The sequence below is a fragment of the Felis catus genome, chromosome D1 (assembly GCF_018350175.1).
Source record: "Felis catus isolate Fca126 chromosome D1, F.catus_Fca126_mat1.0, whole genome shotgun sequence".
Classification (NCBI taxonomy): Eukaryota; Metazoa; Chordata; class Mammalia; order Carnivora; family Felidae; genus Felis; species Felis catus.
In genome coordinates this window covers 106030678-106049121 of record NC_058377.1, presented here as the reverse complement: position 1 = coordinate 106049121, position 18444 = coordinate 106030678, and the positions used below count along the sequence as shown (strand labels likewise).

At 52.2% G+C, this 18444-nt stretch overlaps 1 long non-coding RNA gene across 2 annotated transcripts in view; it reads left to right on the top strand.

The window, feature by feature from the left end:
- The window catches only part of LOC111556692, a 54931-nt gene extending 39327 nt beyond the window's left edge, over positions 1 to 15604 (top strand). For both annotated transcript variants that reach the window (XR_006586661.1, XR_006586659.1), the window contains one exon: positions 15494 to 15604. This is a non-coding gene — a long non-coding RNA (uncharacterized LOC111556692). The remainder of the gene's footprint in view (positions 1 to 15493) is intronic.
- Positions 15605 to 18444: the final 2840 nt, after the last annotated feature.

Here is an 18444-nt window from a genome sequence, read left to right as displayed (position 1 = left end):
TCCACGGCAGCCTGGAGCTGTGGGGCCGAGTGTCACCACTGGCCATGCTGACTCATCGAGCTGGTCTGGGAGCTGGGCTGAGGGCGGCTGTCTTAGTCTGGGCGGCTATGAGAGGATAGTATGGACTGGGTCGCTTATAAGCCACAGAAATGTATTCTTTGTAGCTCTGGAAGCCTGAGGTCAGGGTGCCAGCACAATTGGGTTCTGGCGAGAGCCCTCTTCTGGGTTGTAGCCTGCCCACTTCTCCCTGTGCCCTCACGCATTGGAAAAAGGTGAGGGAATTCTCGGAGGTCCCTTACGTAAGAGCGCTAATTCCGTCACAAGGATCCCACCCTCATTACTAATCACTTCCCAAAGGCCCCACCTCCTCTAATATCATCATGCTGTGGTGGGGGGCAGGTAGGGTTTCAACAGATGAATTTGGGGGGGGGGACACAAACATTCAGTCCGTCGCAGCATCCCTCCAGGGGCTGGTGGCCTGGGCATCCCTAGTTGTGGGGTGTGATGGCTGTGAGCGCCAGCTCTGGAGTCGCCCTCCTTGGGTTGAATCCCGTATCAGTCCATCACTTATCAGCTGGGATGACCTTGGGGAAGTCATTGACCTCTCTGGGTGGCAGTTTTCCTATTTGTAAAATGGAGTAAGGTTCCCTGTGCTGTTGAGAGGCTGGAATGAGAGAAGCCTGCAAACGGCTTAGCGCAGTGCCTGACGCACAATAAAAGCTAAGCTTTCTTGTTATTAGGGACAGAAAGTGGCAAAGACCTGGAATGAGGTCCGTATTCATTTGCTCAGGTTCCCATAACCCAATACCATAGGTTGTATGGTTTAAACAACAGAAAATTATCGTCTCACAGTTCTGGAGGCTGGAAGCCCAAGATGTTGGTGTCGGCAGGTCTGAGTGCTTCTGAGCTCTCTTTCTTTGGTTCGCCGATGGCCGCCTTCCCGCCCCGTCCTCACACGGTCTTTCCTCCATGCATGTTCGTCCTTTGTGTCTCTTTGTGGGCGCAAGTTTCCTCCTCTTACGAAGACACGGGTCAGGCTGGATTAGGGCCCACCCTAATGGGCTTATTGTAACTTAATCACCTCTTTAAAGGCCTTGTCTCCAAATAGAGTCACATTTTGAGGTGATGGGGGTTAGGGCTTCAACATACGGATTTAGGGACACAATTCAGCCCATAACAAGGGCCAGTCTCAGGGCCAGGATATCTGAGGGTCAGACACAAAAGGCCCCCTCTAGGGAGCCAGACGTGAGAGTGAGGCCCAAGCTTGTCTGGGGGCCCGCGCTGTGTTCGCCCAGACAACCCATCCTATCGGGCCATGCTGCTAAGTGCAGCGTATTTAGGCTTATGGTGGATGGCTGGGTTTGCCTGGGCTCCAGCCTGGCAGGTGTGGTTGAGGTCAGCTCCATGGGTGGAGTGAGGAGGTGAGTGCGGGGATATGGAAGGGAGAGCAGACAGTGGCTCTCGAAGAAACAGGAAGATCACATCCTTGGGAATTGGGAGACAAAACAAAGCCAAGGTTGGGGGCCCTGGGCCCCTGGCCCAGCTCTTTAGGGTCCATAAGACTCTTGCTTGCTTTCAGTGGGGTCAGGAAACCCTTTTAAGGAAGCCAATGTGATAAGTGCTCCAGTGTAGGCATCCACGCATTTTCTTCTGAAGTGCAAATTTGAGCTTCAGCAGAGAACCAGGTGTAGGTCTTCGACTTCTCGGAGCCTTTTTAAGGACAGGCCTGGAGCCCAGCATGCGGGCAGGTGTCAGTCCACTAAATTTCAACCCCAGGATGAGCTTGTGAGGGTCACTTGTCAAGCCCCCACCTCTCCTCTCCCACATTTCTCTGCCACAAGGGTCCCCCCCCCCCCGAGCTATTTTGTGGACATCCCCATCATCCTGGCAGATCTGTCCCTGTGGATCACGAAAGCCCGGATTCCTGGACTCAGCATCCCCTTGCCTGCCATCGGGCTTTGATTTTGGCCAGAGGCGCCCCCCTCCGCCCCCAGGATGGAGCAGCCTGTTGCCGGAGCGAGGGTGGGCAGTTCCTGCTGTCACGACCAACATCCCAGCTCCCTCACCTTGATCTTGAGGCTGTTTTGGTTTCAGCCTCTTACTCACGTCTTGTATTATTCAAATGGCTTGGGTTTTGATAGTCTCTCTGCTCATAGTTGTCCTGAGCGGGCTGGAGGTTGAACATGGCATTCTTTCCAAACATTTGGCTGCCTCGGGACTGACTTAGAGTTTCTGACTGTGCGCACGGCGGAGGGTATTTGGATGCGGTCTTCTTACAGAGATGTGTTCCTGGGGCAGAGCTCCTGAATCCAGTCTGGAATTCAGACTGTATCGCCTACTTAAAGGGTCTTCTCATGCCACCCCCTCCTCTGGGGGAGCAGAGACACCCTGGAACACCAGCTCGTAACCTTCTTGGAAGGCAGCGGTGCGATGCCAGGTGCAAGTCCTGGGTTCGGATCCCGGCTCTGCCGTTGATGAGCGGGGTCTCCTGGGGTGTTTCTGAGTCTGTTTCTTTGTTCCTGACACACATCAAGTGCTCAGAAATCATGGCTGATTTTATTTTTATTATTGTTATCACCCGTTCAACGTCCTCAGCCCAAATGGCATTGAATATAGCGGGTTTTCCCTGGAAGGAGGATAAGTAACTGCCCTGGGGCCACGCTGGTCATCGGGGAAGCTGAGTGACAGGCTGGACAAGAGCGATAACAGCCAGCTCTGAGGCATCACTTGATGAAAGAGCGATGTGAACCGTGGGAGAAAGTGGAGACAGGTGTAATATATCTTAAGCACTCCTTCTGACATGTCAGGATCACGCTGTTCGCTCTTCTGGAGGCAGTACCTAGATATGGATGGGGTTTGGAGACGGGATGCTCCTGGGACATCTGACTTTGTTTTGGGTCACTGACGGGCCTAGGGTTTTCCTAGTATTCTTGCAAAATTTGCTGAAACCCCTTTTACGACTTCACACGTCCCATCATGTGAGCCCTGGGGAGAGCTCAGACTCCGGGGATGGGGGTTGTCCAAGTCACCTGCTGTCTTTGATCTCTGTCACCCCTCAGCGTGGGAAGTCTTAGGTGGAGGTCAAATAGCACCACGGCAGGGACCGACTGTGAAGGCACTGGTGACCGCTCTGACACTGCCTGCCTGCCTTCCCCACCCTCCAAATAAAAGCAGCTGGTACGAAACGACAGGAATCCAACCGACCTCCCCAATCCACCATCACGTGGGATCAGAGCCCCCTCTGGAACAGGCATGGTAGGCAGAACTGCAGGCTCCAAGGGGGGTTGCTTCCAAATCCGGCTCCCTACCTTACAAGCCATTCTTAATTAATCTCTGTTTCCCCCTCGCTAGAAAGGCGGACAATAAAACCATGCACATCATAGCACTGTCACACGGATAAGATGAGAGTAGAGGGGCGCCTGTGTGGCTCAGTTGGTTAAGCATCTGACTTCGGCTCAGGTCACGATCTCACAGTTCCTGAGTCCTAGCCCCACGTCAGGCTCTGTGCTGACAGCGTGGAGCCTACTTGGGATCCTCTCTCTGTCTCTGCCTCTCCCCATCTTGCGTGTGCATGCACACTTTCTCTCTCTCTCAAAATAAATCAATAAACTTAAAAAAAGAGAGATGAGATTATAAATGTGAAATACTGGGCAAGTAGGAAGAAATGTTATCTGTTACTGTTCTCACTCTCTTTGGGGTGGGATTTGCGATCTGCCCACAGCTATCCTATGAGGTGATGATTATTATTATTTTTGAGATTAAAGGCTTTTAGTCTTCTAGAGAGCCTTTTTTTAAGTTTATTTATTATTATTTATTTTGAGAGAGAGAGAGAGAGCTCAAGTTGTGAGGGGGGAACAGAGAGAGAGAGAGGGAGAGAGAGAATCCCAAGCAGGCTCTGCACCTGTTAGTACAGACCCTGACTTGGGGCTCGAACTCAGGAACCTCGAGATCATGACCTGAGCTAAAGTTAGATGCTTAACCGACTGAACCACCCAGGTGCCCCTAGAGCCTTATTTATTTTTTTTTAAGATTTTATTTTTAAGTAATCTCTACACCCAACGTGGGGCTGGAACTCACAACCCTGAGATCAAAAGCTGTACAGTCCCCCAACTGAGCCAGCCAGGCATCCCCTGGAGAGTCTTATAAATAAGCAACTGTGCTAAGCCATCTAGCAACTGTCCTGCCAGGTGGCTGGCTGGGCAAGGACCTGGGGTGGGCCCAGGGTGAGGGTCTGGGGCTGTGGAGGGCCCTGGAAGAGACAGTGGACCAGAGAACAACCTTTCTCTGACCCGACATTTTGCCCTGGGCTGTGTTCCCCAAACCACGCAAGTTATTTAAACCGAAGTCTCGCCCCCAGGATTGTCTCGCCTCCAGGATTGTTCTGAGTTTCGGGGGAGGAGAGATGGGTTGAGACCCGTCCTTAGAACATAAAGATGGTAGCGCTGGTCCACAGCTAGAAGGGCTGGCTGAGATGTTGGCTCTTCCTGGAATCCCGAACTGACCTCTCCACCAACCTTCCCCATGACTGCTTTTTGGAAATGTGATGAGCTTTTGATATTTACTTCAGTCAGTGTCGCCGGGTGGCCGCTGCTGCGCTAAGCACCCGGAATGCAAATAGGGGAGAGATGTCCCAGTCTGTAAGTCCAGTGAGCCTAGCTAGGGCTGGCTGGCGGTTCTGGGCCTCTCTGCTGACAACTTCCGGTCTCCTCCCTGGTGGACAAGGGCGAGGAGGGTGCTCTGCTTGTGCGGACAGCAAGGCGCGCGAGGCGTAACAACGTGGTGCCTTCAGGAAATGGGTGGCCCCAGATGGGAGGAGTGGGTGGCGTGGGTGGGCCAGGGAGTCCTAATCTTTGGGGAGGTGGGAGCCACTGGAGGTGTTAATACGGGGAAGTGACAGGCGCTGGCTTTTGGTTTTCTTATAATTACAACAGCCATCCCAACGATCGGTATTGAGCACTGTCTTGGGATGGGCATCAGCCAAGTGCTTTGCCAAATTCTCTCGTTTAAGCCCCCTTTGCAGACGAGGCTGGGAGGGTCCACAAAGCCCAGCCACGTAGCAGCAGACAAACCCATGTCTGTCCAACACCAAAGGCCTTGCTATTAACTGCTCCTCAACCTTCCTGAACCTCGGAGTCCTCCCCTATACTACCTCCCTCACAGGGTTGTCTTCGTAACTTGGGGAGGATGGTTGGCACTTGCCACAGTGCCTGGCGTGTTGTAAGTGCTCAGTAAACGTTGGCCACTCTTGTTTTTGTTATTGTTGCTATTATCTGTTGCAGAGAGTGGCCGCGGGCATGCCAGGTGCGGGGTGGTACCTTTGAGTTGGAAACCACATGGGCTGGCGTGAGTAAACTGAGCTAATAAAGCCACTCCTTCCAGAGCAGGGTGCTGACCGGGGTTCAAGGCCGCAGTCTGCCTGCACCCACCCCCGTTGCTGTGGTTACCGACCTGGGCAACTCGTTCTCTCTGTCGCGGGTGCCTCTCCAGCTCAGGTCCGGGTGACCCCGTTCCCACCTGGGATCGTTCCACGACTGCTTCTCTGAGGCTTTCTGCTATGCCCTCTGGTTTCAGTTTTGCTACAGCTGAGCAGGGACCGACCCCACGGGTGGCAGAACGGTGGATGCATAGGAGGGACCACCGTCCAGGGGGCTGGTGAAAATCTCCAGGGGAGATGAGGTGAAGGCTGGAAGGCCACGGCCATGGGAATGGAAGGCAGTTTGGGGGACTATTTTGGGTTTCAACGGATAAGATGATGAGGAGAAGACAAAGGGAGACGGAAAGCTAAAGGCTGTCTCTCACTTAAATGGCCATTGTATTCCCTTTTCACGCTGTGCTGGGTGGATCTCATCCATCCCCGTGGCTTTACATGCGTTTCTAGGCTGACAGTCTCCAAATTCCCAATTCCCTGAGTTCCAGCCTGGAGTACTTAGCTGTCTCTTGCTCTCTTCACTTGGATGGCTCTCAGGCATTTCAAAGACAACATCTCCAAAACAGAACTCCAAAAACGATCTGCCTGCCTCACCCGCGAACCTGCTTCCCATCTCCCTCAATGGTACGACTCTCCCCTGTGTTCAAGCTAGAAAATAGGGGGATCATCCTTGGTGTCTCCCCCTTTCTTCACCCCTGGGAGCCCCCTCAGCAGCTAGTCCCATAATTTCTACCTGGGGGATACATCACAAGGGAAGCACATCCCCCCTCTCCATCTGCACTGCCGCCATCTTGGGCCAGGCCACCCCCATCTCTCAACGGGGTGACTGTGAGTCCACACTGCCTCCCCCCTTCCACTCTGGCTCCAAATTCCAGCCTCAGTGATCTTTAAGGAACACAAATTCCATGGTTAATCATCTTACCTGATGACTTCCAACTGCACTTAGCAGAACAGCCAGCACCTTCCCAAGGCTTACTGGGTTCTGCAAGGATCTCAGCTTCATTGGACTCCCCTCCCCTTCACTCGCTTCTCTCTCTATCTCTCTCTCTCTTTTTAAGTTTATTTATTGAGAGAGAGAGAGAGAGAGAGAGAGAGAGAGAGAGAGAGAGAGAGAATCCCAAACAGGCTCTGAGCTGTCAGCATGGAGCCTGATACAGGGCTCAAACTCACAAACCGTGAGATCATGACCTGAGCCGAAATCAAGAGTCAGGCACTCAACCGACTGAGAGGCCCAGGCACCCCCATAACTTGTAACCTTCTATTTGTTCATTGTGTTTATTGGTTGTGTCCCCTGCTAGAGAGTCAAATCTAGGAGGCCAGCCAAGCACATAGAAGTTGCCAGTGGGTATTTGTGGAGTTAGCGAACAGGTAGATGAAGAGGGCACACCCACCCAGGAGCATGGCCCTCCATGGATATGGAGGACAGGGATACTCAAGGGGTGGGCAGAGGGCCTGCCAAGGAGTCAAGGAGACTTGAGAATGAGAGCCAGGAGGGAAATGTCAATAACCAAGAAAGGGGTGACAAGTCGGCTGGGGATGCTTTTGGCTGCAGGTAACGGCAAACGTGTCCGGTGGTATAGACACAGATGAGCTTTTTCATAGTCGGAACGTTCGGCGGCCAAGCTCTGGGCCGGTGTTGCTGAGGTGTTCCTGGCCTTCCGTCAGCCTCCAGCATCACATCCTCACACAACTGAGTTCAAAGACAGGAAACATGGAGCAGCATGGGACAGACATCTTCTGTCTTATTGGTGGGGGGTGGGGGGGGCGGAGGGGCTGTCCCCAGAAGATCCCAACCGACGTCCCTCTATATTCCACTGGTCAGAAAGGATGCACGCCTGCCTGCCCTTGGACCAGGGCCGGTGCCCATCTTGCTGAAATAAAAGAATCTCTTTCCTGTCCTTGAACAAAGTTGGGCTCGTGCCAGCTAAGGAGAAGGGGAATGGCTTTTGAGAAGACAATGCAAAGCGCTTGCCCTAAGCACATTTCACAAGGAGGAGTTTTTTCTGTTGGTGTAACTGATGTAGGGAGGTCAGATAGGATGGGTATTGAGCAGTGGCTGCTGGAGTTGATGCTTAAAGACTATGTGTGGCCCTTGAGAGAGCAACTCCCCTTGGTTTGGGCTGCCCTCTGTGGGGGCTTAGGAATTAGCGGGAGAAGTTGCGGAGAGCAAGGTAGACCACCAGGAAGTTTGGTGTTAAAGGTAAGAGGAAGGATGGGATGGTCTCTGGCCACAGGAGGCAGACACAAGGTTTTTCCAGTTTGGGGCAAACTTGAAGATGTTTATTGGATGAGCCAAGGAAGCCAGTGGGAGAGAGGGGGAAGCAAGATGGCGTAGTTGATTCCCTTGTCCCCGAAAGAGGCACAGGGATGGGGTCAAGTGCACAAGAGGCGGTGGCTGTTACTGGGCAGAGCAGAGAGGCTTTTCTGGAGACTCAGATGCCTTCTGAGATGGGAGAAGGGTGGCAGGATGGTGAAGATGCCCAGGAGGGATGAAGATTCCCTTCACTCTCCTTTGTGGGACAATGGGTTCATTCAGAGAGTGAACCTGTGAACTTGACCTTTCCAGCACTTTTGTTTTAACAATCGGATATAACAGACTAAACAAAAACAAAAACAACCTCCACCCCCAAAACCCGATCCATTTGTGTGGTCCTCCCCTGGGAAGTCCAAGGACAAAGCCTGATCCTTGGGTTTTCTTGTTCAGACAGCCTCACAGCACACGGTCAGGGGAGTGGTCATTCCATCATGCCGTCCAGAGACTGCAGGTCACTTAACAGACCCCGCGGAGCTTCCAGATCCTGCAGCCGATGGGCAGCAGGGTGGAGGGGGTGGGGCACACGGAGTAGGGCACAGAGGACTTGGGTCCCAGGTCCAGGCGGACCACTTACAAGCTGGGGTTCGCTGGTGTCCTCCAAGCCTGCAACCCCATCTGCAGAGGGTTGGAGGGTGACAGCTCGTCTTCTCCCTCCTCTGCCCGCGGGTTTACAACGCGCATGCTCCTTACAGGGAATTAGGGGAATGCCTTCCTGCCCCCTCCACCAGCCCTCGCTGGGGAGTTTTGACTCTGCTCAGTACCCGTTGGAACAGGACGGTGTTTTCTTTCACCACTCACCCTGGTCCCTCACTGCTGGCATCTTTTCCCCTTTGTTTTTGGGAATGATGGCAGAGGGCCCAGCTAGGACGATTGAGAGCCAAACCTTTCTCCTCTATTTATCCTCATGGTAGCCATGGAGGCAGCAAAAAGCAAGCAGAAGTTTGACTAGATATATGAGCTCAATATTCCACAACATTTGAAGCTGGTGCCGACTTACGTAGGAGGCATAAAACACAACATTATGTTAAAATGAAGAATAGCCCCAACAGGGGCGAGGAAAAAAAATGCATTTTTAAGAAAAAATTCTCAGCGGGAACATTCAGATGCTAAGTTGGTAAGATTGGCATCGGCTCCGCGTGTCTCCCCTTCGACAGCGCGTTAGTGTCCGTCCCCATGGTGTCCTGTGTCTCGGGGTGCAAGTTCTGAAGGGGACACATCTTCTCTCGGGTCACTCTTTTTATCTGACACGTGGGGGTGACTCCAGGAGGGCTCTGCGCGTGTCTCATGGTGTCGTAGGGGAGGCTGATGTTCGTAAGAAGCGCGGAGCGGGATCATTTTAGTCCCGTCAAAACTGCCCCAGTCAGATCAGTCCTGCCCGGCGCTTGGTCGCCTGGACCCCCCTTCGTCACGACTAAAACGTGACTAGCGGTAGCGTCTCCCTCGTGGGGTGGCTGTGGGGGTTCCATGAGTCTACACCCGTAAAATATCTAGGAAAGCGCCCAGAGGGTATCAGTTAGTCAACCGACAAACACAGAGTGCCCGTAGCTTGTCGGCTGTGCCTCGTGGGAAGGAAGCCCCAGAGGGCGGCTCTGTGTCTAGGAATCAGCATCTAGCTGGAGAAAGAACACGGACCTGGTGGGAATCCGTAGACAACCAGTGCAGCCTCCAAGCCCTGCCTTTGCCCGCGGCCTGGACGTCCTGGAGGGCCAGCAACTGCTGGGTGGGGTGTGCTGTCGGTCCAGCCCTGCTTACTCTCCCGGCAGCCAAAGCCAGGAGAAAGGAGAATCTGGTATTCATTGTGTGGTTGTTTCTAATTTCCTTCTGCTTTCGAGATCCTCTTCTGACGGAGAACAATGCCCTGAACAAGGCTCCGGCTTCCTTGGCCAGGCACCCGCCCTGCTGTGGGGGAGGCGGCGCCCAAGAGAATGCAATGGCGGGCACTCAAAGGGCAGAGGGCCTTTGACTCCTGTCCTCTGACAGTGCTGGGGATGGCGAATCCCAGCCTCTCGTTTGCTGTTAGATCCCTGGGGCTTTGAGCGAGTCCTCTGCCCTCCCCTAGACACCCCCCCCCACCCCATCTCATTTATGAGTATTGTTTTTAAACTGTCCCTATTTGCCAAGGAAGGACAGTCCTCCCTGTATCACCTTCCCGGGGCCACCAGGCTGGGCCATGTACCCCAGCAGGAGGGGGTGGTGTTGGGTCCTTGACAGCATTGCCCTGGCCAGGGCCAGCTCACAGCCCAGCACCTGGGAGGGATCCTCAGCAGAGGGTCCTGGGCGGACATTCCCCCCCCCCCCCCCCAGCCAGTGATGTGCAAATTTTGTGGAGGCAGAAGACCCAGGACTGGGTCCAAAGAAAGGGCGGGGTTTCCTCATTCCTTTCTGTCTTCATACTTGGCCTCTTGCTTGTGGGTCTCGGTACGTTTATCGGCCTCACCGGGTTTCTCCGGAAAGTGGAGAGAGCCCAGAAGCGAGTGACCTTCATGTGGAATGGGGCCAGAGGAGGCCGGAGGGCTGACTAGGTTCTCCCAATCCGCAGGGCTTCACTGCGGGAGGTGCTGTGGGGGCGGCAGGTGGGAATCGGAGGCACAAGGGCTCCAGCAGCGAGGTCGCCTCTGAGCTGGGACCAGACCGGGTGGGTCGCCCATGCTTGAGTCCATCCGGTGCCCCCGTCACCCTCGCTGCACATCCACATGCCCTCCGTGCCCTGTTCATTTCATCATCCTCTTGAAGTAGATTTATTAAAAAAAAAAAATCCTCGCATTTAATTAAAAAGAAATCTTTGTCACTACCATAAATGCAATCCGACAAAATGTCTAGTAATTGTCAACACAAGTTCGTGGCGGTGAAAATGCAAACATTCATCACGGAGCTGCTAAAATCTTGGGCTTTGTGTATGTTCCTGGTGGTCTCCGTGGGTGTCTGGTGGTGATGTTGGGGGTGAGCTTGACGTTGGCGAGATGTAATGAATGGGGTGATTCGTGCCGACTGGTGACCCCATCAAAGACGTTTCGGGAAGGCCTCCCTGCTGCTCCACCAGAGGCCCCCCGGCAACGTGTCAGCATCTTCAACGTGGGGGACACGCAGTGTCTCCCTCAGAGGCTGGGCGAGGTTGGACTGAATTCATCTAAGGTGGTGTGAACAGTGCCTAGTGCATAGTAAGCGCTCAGTTAAGTGCTAACAGCCGCCATAACTTGGGAGATCCCAGCTGAGGGCTGCCCTGGGTGGGTGGGTGGGGGGGTCCCCTCAGCCGCAGGCTTGGCGACAGGGGCGGGGACAGACGTGATCTCCAGGCCCCTCCCACTCTCCACCCATCTCTCTTGCTCTCCAACTCCCCCGTTGGAACAGGTGCGGTCAGGCGGGATGCCCATCAGTTCCCTCATGATTAGAGAATTAAAACGAAGATGTGGTCATGGCATGAGTCATCGCGAAACTCCCCTGTTGGGATGGGTGGTCGTCTGTGTCCCCTGGAGGCTCTGGAAGGGACTCTCAGGGACGACCGCTGGCGTGCACACGCTGGGGGCTTGTCGGATCTGCGTCTGCTGCTGTGTCTGAGCAGCCCTGGTTGTTTCTGGAATGGGATGTGTGGCTTGGAGGGAGAAAGTTGCTGTGGGCAGCAGTCCCAGGTTCCCTGGTGGGACTGGAAATTCTGCCTCAAGCCCTGGAATTTGGACTTCCTGTTTGGCCTGGCTTTGTGCCCCCACATATTTGGCTTTGGCACATCCTCTCCCTCCCCTCTCGGGATCCGTTTCCTCATCTGTAAGATGAGGGGGTTGCACTAGATCGTATCTAAGGCTCCTTTAAGCTTGAAAAAGCTATGATTTGCCTCCCACTCCCTCACTGTTCCCTCAGGCCTCTTGATTGACAGAAGGAAGGTGGGAAGGAAGCAGGAGGGACCAGAAGAGCCAGGAAGCTGAAGAGCCGGGCGGGCGGGCGTCCTCCAGCACACTGGATGGCCCCATCGCACAGGCTTTTCCAGCCCCCAAATCCAAGGCGCTGAGGCTGGGATAAGCCTGCGTGAGGGGAGGAAGGGGCGAAGGGAGGAAAAAGCAAAGGTGTCATAGTAAGTGCCCTAGAGATGGCAAGTGGCTATCTTATGGGGTCAGTGGCAAATAAATGATGACAAAAGGGCAAATCTGGGGAGAAAAGAACACGCTCAGGGGAAGGGTTTATAAAGAGGGACGGCGAGAGTTGCTAGGATGGGAAGAAAGTGTTGCCAAGTGATCACGGCTCGGGTTGTGGGCGTAGGCTGCCGGCTGGAGAGTGTCAACAGGGTTGGGGGGACAGATGGCCTCCCTCCTCCTTTCCAGGGCATCTTGCAAGATGCCCCTTCCCCTCATTAGGGGTGCCTCCTCTGGAATTACAGCAATGCAGTCAGTGCGTAATGGCGTCTGTGGGTGCTCTAAGGCGGCCTTAGGATAACGGGCTAGATGGCCCAAAGACAGGTGGACATTATCCTGTGAGTAATGACACGTGAGCCAGTCATGGTGCGTTTTTCCATGCGACCTGTGCTCCTTATTGAAATAGCAGCCAATTGGTTGTCTCCAAGTCTAGAGGAAGATACTTAGAAAGCGAGAGTAAAAGAAATTAACATAGAGAGGATGTCTTCATGACCTTGGGGTGGGCAAAGATGTCTAAAACAGAACACCCAGAGCACGAACCACAGAAGAAAATCGATAGCATTTTATGAAAAATTACCACCTCTCTTCGTCAAGAAGTACCATTAAAAACATGGAAAGGCAGGATGCCTGGGTGGCTCAGTCGGTTCAGCATCCGACTCTTGGCTTTGGCTCAGGTCGTGATCTCCCAGTTCGTGGGATCGAGCCGCGAGTCCAGCTTCGGACTGAGCATGGAGCCTGCTTAAGATTCTCTCTCTCCCTGATTCTCTGCCCCCGCCCCCCGCCCGTGTTCTCTCTCTCGCTCTTTCTCAAAATAAATAAACAAACCGTTAAAAAAAAAATCACGAAAAGGCGAGCCTCAGACCCGGAAGAAGAAATCTGTAACACATATATCCAACCAAGTATTTGTTTTCAGGATATATATAGAACAACTGTAAATCAGTAAGAAAAAGACAATGACCCCATAAAAATTGGACAAGAGGCTTAACAGACACTCATAAGATAGTCTATCCAGGTGACCAAACTATAAAAAGGTAAGCAACATCATTCATTACTCATGGGGAAAATGCGCATCAAAACCACAAGGAAATATCACCACACACCCACCAGGATGGCTAAAAAGAAAAGAGTGACAATACCAGGTGTGACTGAAATGCGGAGCCATTGGAACTATCACACCTTGCTGTGGGGGAGTGTTGAAAGGCGCAATCACGGAGGAAAAGTGTTTGGTAGATTCTGTTCCAGCTAACGATATGTCTGTTCCATAACTCAGTCATGCCCCTCCTGGGTACATGTATCCAAGAGATAGGATGACACAGAGATGTGATGGACAAAAATGTTCAAAGGCACGGCCTCCAAACTCGAAACACCCCACATTCCCATCAACTAGAGATTGAGGCAATAAACGGTGGTAGATGCATACAGTAGAGTATACACCACAGTGAGAGAGACTATGTGTTACAGGATCATTGATATGAAGGTCAAGAAGAGGCGAAGCTAAAACATGAAGAGTAAACTCATAGTTATATATCTGGTGGAGGTATGGACTGAGAAGGTGCATGAGAGAACCTTGTGCAGCGCTAGAAATATTCTAGGCCGGACCGGGGTGGTCTTATATGAGTGCATATGCATGTAAATGATTATCGCGCTGTCCCTTTAAGATGAACGCATTTTATTTTATTTTACTGTTGTATTTATGTTTTCATTTTAATTCCAGTTAACGTATATATACGTATAACGTATACGTATAACGTAGTGTTATATTAGTGTCAGGTATGGAATAATGTATGTAATTCAACACTTCCGTACATCACCCTGTGCTCATCACAAGTGCATTCCTCATGCCCTCTCCTGTATTTGTGTTACACTTCGATTTAAAAAAATGAAAAGGACAACCTGGGTGGCTCAGTCGGTTGAGCGTCCAACTCTTGATTTCGGCTCAGGTCATGGTCTCACGGTTGTGGGGCTGAGCCCTGGAGTCGGGCTCCCGGCTGAGCCTGGGGCCTGCTTGAGACTCTCTCTTTCCTTTTCTCTCTCTGCCCCTCCCCCCTGCTTGTGTGCACATGCGCTTGTTCCCTCTCTCTCTCTAAAGAACAAAACAAAACGAAACATTGAATGGGGAAACTTCCCATGAATTTATTCTAGTTGGGAGACGACCTGTGGTTTCCCATTCACCTGTTCATCCTAACTGTTCTGGGTTGTAAGTTCTCTGAGAAGGAAATACTGAGCATTGGCCACAGCAGTGAATGTTGTGAGCCAAGCCTGGGCCCCATCCCTGCTCCTCTGAAATTGGGAGGCTCTCGGGAAGTTATTTGACTTCTCAAAGCCTTTGTTTCCTTGTCTGTGAAAAGGGGACTGTGGTACTTACCTTACAGTTTCATCGCGAGGGTTGAATGAGGTCATACTTAAGAAGCACTCAGCTCAGCACCCGGGTCATAGCAAGTGCTCAGTAGAGGACTGGGTAGAAATGGCAAAGCCAACACTGAACTGATTCTACCTAGGTCTCTTAAAGAGGCTCAGCACCTTTCTCCTCGAAACGATTTAGCACACGTTTGAAAAAAAGTTACACTAACATTACCTACACAAAGTAGAGCCATTTTGTGGATGGGGCGGAATCTCAGTGCTTCAGGAAGGTGTGGGGGAGGGAGGTCATTTTCAGCTGGACTGGGCAGAGAGAGGTGTTAAAGCTGGTGGGACCGTCAGCCATGGGTAAGATTTTTGTCACAGAGAGAGGACCAGGAAGGTCATTCAAATTTGGGGGTTGGGGGAGGGAGGTGGTACCCGGAGGGCAAAGGTGGAGTCTGGGAATGGCGAGCCGGCCATTTTGAGGTGGCGCCTAAGATTTACGGAGGAACAAGTGGAAGATGAGGTTGGAAAGGAAGACTGGCTCAGATGAGGTTCCCCCCTGCCACGGAACCCAGACGTTTTCTACAGGAAGAGGAGTCGCTGACCATTGCTGAGCAGGGAAGGTACAAGATGAAGCCGGGATGTGCAGACCCACAGGGGAGGTCAAAGTGACTGGGCCAGGAGGCCATTGAGGAGGGGAAGCATGCAGGTTCAGGTGGGAAGGAGTTATATGTGATCTGGGCAGAAGCAGCGGGATGGAAATGAAAGGGTAAATAGATGGGGAGGAGCGGGGATGGACTCCTGAAGTCTTGGAGCCAATTTCTTGAGTATATGAAGCAGAGAGAAGGTCGGTGCGGGGATACCAATGAAAGGGATTTCTCAACGGTTCCACCAACCGGGGGGGGGGGGGATGCATCTCATCCCTTCCCGGGCCCTCACCTTCAAAGTCTGCTATTTGCACGTCCCCAAGAACACACTGCCCTCTTCCGGGTTCAGGCTTAGTACGGGACACCCAAAGAACGGACACAGCCTTTCTACAAACTTCCTTTCCACCCTGGCCGCCTGGGAGCCACACGGAGGGAGGTGTGTCAAGACCAAAACTGAGCCAACAGCAGAACCGGTTCCCAGTGTCCCCCTCCCAGAGACGCAAGAGTTTGGCTGGATGCTCTGCCGAGGGGTCGGAAGGGTCTTTCGACAGCCTGCGCAAAGCTAAGGAACGGCCTCCTGATTTTATGGAGAGACGCAAACCGTGTTTGGAATAAATATGCCTTTGTTATTGTTTTACAGAGCTGTAGCAGTGGCCAGGAAGAAAACCGCCCCCTCTGAAAGTTGTTTTGGTGACTGTTCTTTGGAGCATTGTTCTAAAAATGGGAAATTACATATTGCCGTGCCAAAGGAAACAAACACCTGCAATTAAAGGAATACCTACCACGAGGTGGCTCTCAGAGCCCCAGCCAGTTCTGGACGCGGGGCTGTTACACAAGTTTCACTTGGTGCTTTCTTCACTTTTAAGGGGATCGGGTGCTTCTCCATTTGTAACCAGGGTGGGCTTTGGTGACTACGGGGCTCCGGTGATTGTCTTTTACTCATTCACTCAATAAACATCTATCGAGCATCTCCGTTGGGTCAGTGTTGATGGATTTCACGACTCCCTTCTCTGGCCTTGTTAAAAATCATCCAGAGAATCGGCCGCAGGCAGGCGGCTTTCTGGTTCCTTTTTGTCAATTTTCAGAGTCCGTGCACGACTTCCGCCTCTAAATGATGGGCAGCTAGAGAGAACCCCCCCAGCGCATTCTCTCCTTCCTCTTCTTTCTCCTCTCCCCCTCTCCCTCCTTTCTCATTCTACTCTATTGATCTACAAAAATAAAAACGCTATTCTTAACATGTCAGTCAATACATTTCTTTACACATATGATTTTTCAAGCTTTCCAGTTATGGGACTACATACAGAAATTCTGGTTCTAGGTGTGAGACGTCAAAAGGTAATTTTTGGGGGGCACCTGGGTGGCTTGGTTGGTTGAGTGTCCGACTTTGGCTCGGGTCACGATCTCACGGTTCGTGGGTTCAAGCCCCACGTCGGGCTCTGTGCTAACGGCTCAGAGCCTGGAGCCCGCTCCGCATTCTGTGCCCCTTCCCTGCTCACACTCTCTCTCTCAACAATAAATAAGTGTTAAAAAAAAACTTAAAAACTAGTATTTTTGGTTATCTGGTTAATAGTTGACATTTATCAACATTGATATAACTGCAAAATAATCAGGTCTTGAAATTCATCACGTGTGAAATGAATACATTTCGGATAGATTTGGGGTTTAGAGAGATTCCAGTTCCATAAGCTGTCTCATCTCTGCTGGAAGCAAGAAAGATGGGAGCAAGGGGAAACAATGAATCTCAAACTTTTTGGAATGCGTAGACTTTGGTTAGAGCTGGCTGCCCACGAACGTGTGCATTCTTCCAATGGGTTGGCCGTAGAGTGATGGCAGACCTTCTTTGGGAATCAGGGTTATCTCCCAGGGACCACTTGGTTACTGATGTGGTCCCACCTGGAAGAAGAGAGGTGGGGATAAAAAGGGTCTCTACGCCTATAACGTGCTTAACCTACTATCTTCGCTTCCACATTCGTTTCAACTTTTTCACTAGAGGCTCAAAAGTAGGACCCCGCTATACTGGATTACAGGATGCAGATTCATATTTGAGTGAATTTGTTTCCCTTTTATTTACCTGGATTTTCTCATTTCATCCATGCCTGGCAAGAGAACACACATTTGGATCATGCCCTCCTGGGGGTCATGTTGCAGAGAGGAAAGCAGATACAAGGGAACGTGCTCTAGTGAGATATGCGTATGACAGAGTCTAGATGAGATGTGACGGTGGTGGAGAGAGCCCCTGGGCCTGGGAGCATCAGGGGCAGGGTGGGAAGAGTCCAAGAGTGAGTCTTTTTTATTTTTTTATTTTTTTAATTTTTTAATGTTTATTTTTGAGACGGAGAGAGAGCACGAATTGGGGAGGGGCGGAGAGAGAGGGAGACACAGAATCTGAAGCAGGCTCCAGGCTCTGAGCTGTCAGCATAGAGCCCATCGTGGGGCTGAACCCACGTATCGTGAGATAGGACCTGAGCCAAAGTCGGGTGCTCAACCGACTGAGCCACCCAGGCACCCCTAAAAAATTTTTAATGTTTATTTATTTTTGAGAGATTGAGAGAGCGAGCGAGAGAGAGAGAGAGAGGCAGGCAGAGTGTGAGTGGAGGAGGGGCAGAGAGGGAGACACAGAGTCCCAAGCAGGCTTCAGGCTCTGAGCTGTCAGCACAGAGCCCGACAGGGGGCTAGAACCCACGAATCGTGAGATCATGACCTGAGCCCAAGTTGGACGCTTAACCGACTGGGCCACCCAGGCGCCCCCCAAGAGCTGAGTCTTGAAGGAAGTGTAAATGTGCTAGATGTACCAGATGAAAATACAGGATGCCCAGTTAAACTGGAATTTTTTTTTTTTTTTTAAGTTTCCTATGGCCCAGATATTGCCTAGGTCATGAAGGGAGGAGTGTGGGTCTTCAGGTGGCTTTGGGGGAGAGGAAGAGGTGACTTCGGTCAGTGAGAACTGCCTGCAAAGGTGTGGAGATGTGAACAGTGTGGAGTGGGTTGCCTGTTTCAGATAGAAACAGTAACGCAGTAACGCAGGTAAGTGTCCCCTGAGGAAGGAGGTCTGCCCGCCAGGAAGGTCCTCTGTTCTGGGCTGGCGGCATCCGATTCCCCTTTGGCTCTCCCTTCCTTCCATTTGTCTGTCTTCCATCCATCACACCCTAGAGGCTGGCCGGGGAACAGATGAGGAGGGGAACCTGGGTCTTTCTCATGGCTTTGTGGCCTTAGAACCTGTTTGAGGGGACAACACGAAAAGGGTCCCGTCTCTCAGAAGAGGCTGCACCCTCAGCCTCCCGACCCACAGTTGCAACCAGAAACATATTCGTTAATTTGCTGGGAGAAAGGTCTAGTAGACTAGACAAGCATATTCTCCCCCTGTGGGCAAGTTACAAAGGCTGGGTGGGGAGCAGAGAGTGTACGAAGGGCCTGGCCGAAGGGACCACGACCCAGTCAAAGCTCGTCGCCGGCAGAAGCTGGAATATTCCTCCGTTGCCCCTTCTTCCTGCTCAGGACCCACCTCTCGGGCTCCGTTGCCTCTCCCTCCTCTTTGGCACGCCAGCCCTTTCTGTTCACCCAGCGGGGCCCAGTACCTCGGGTTAGGTCTGC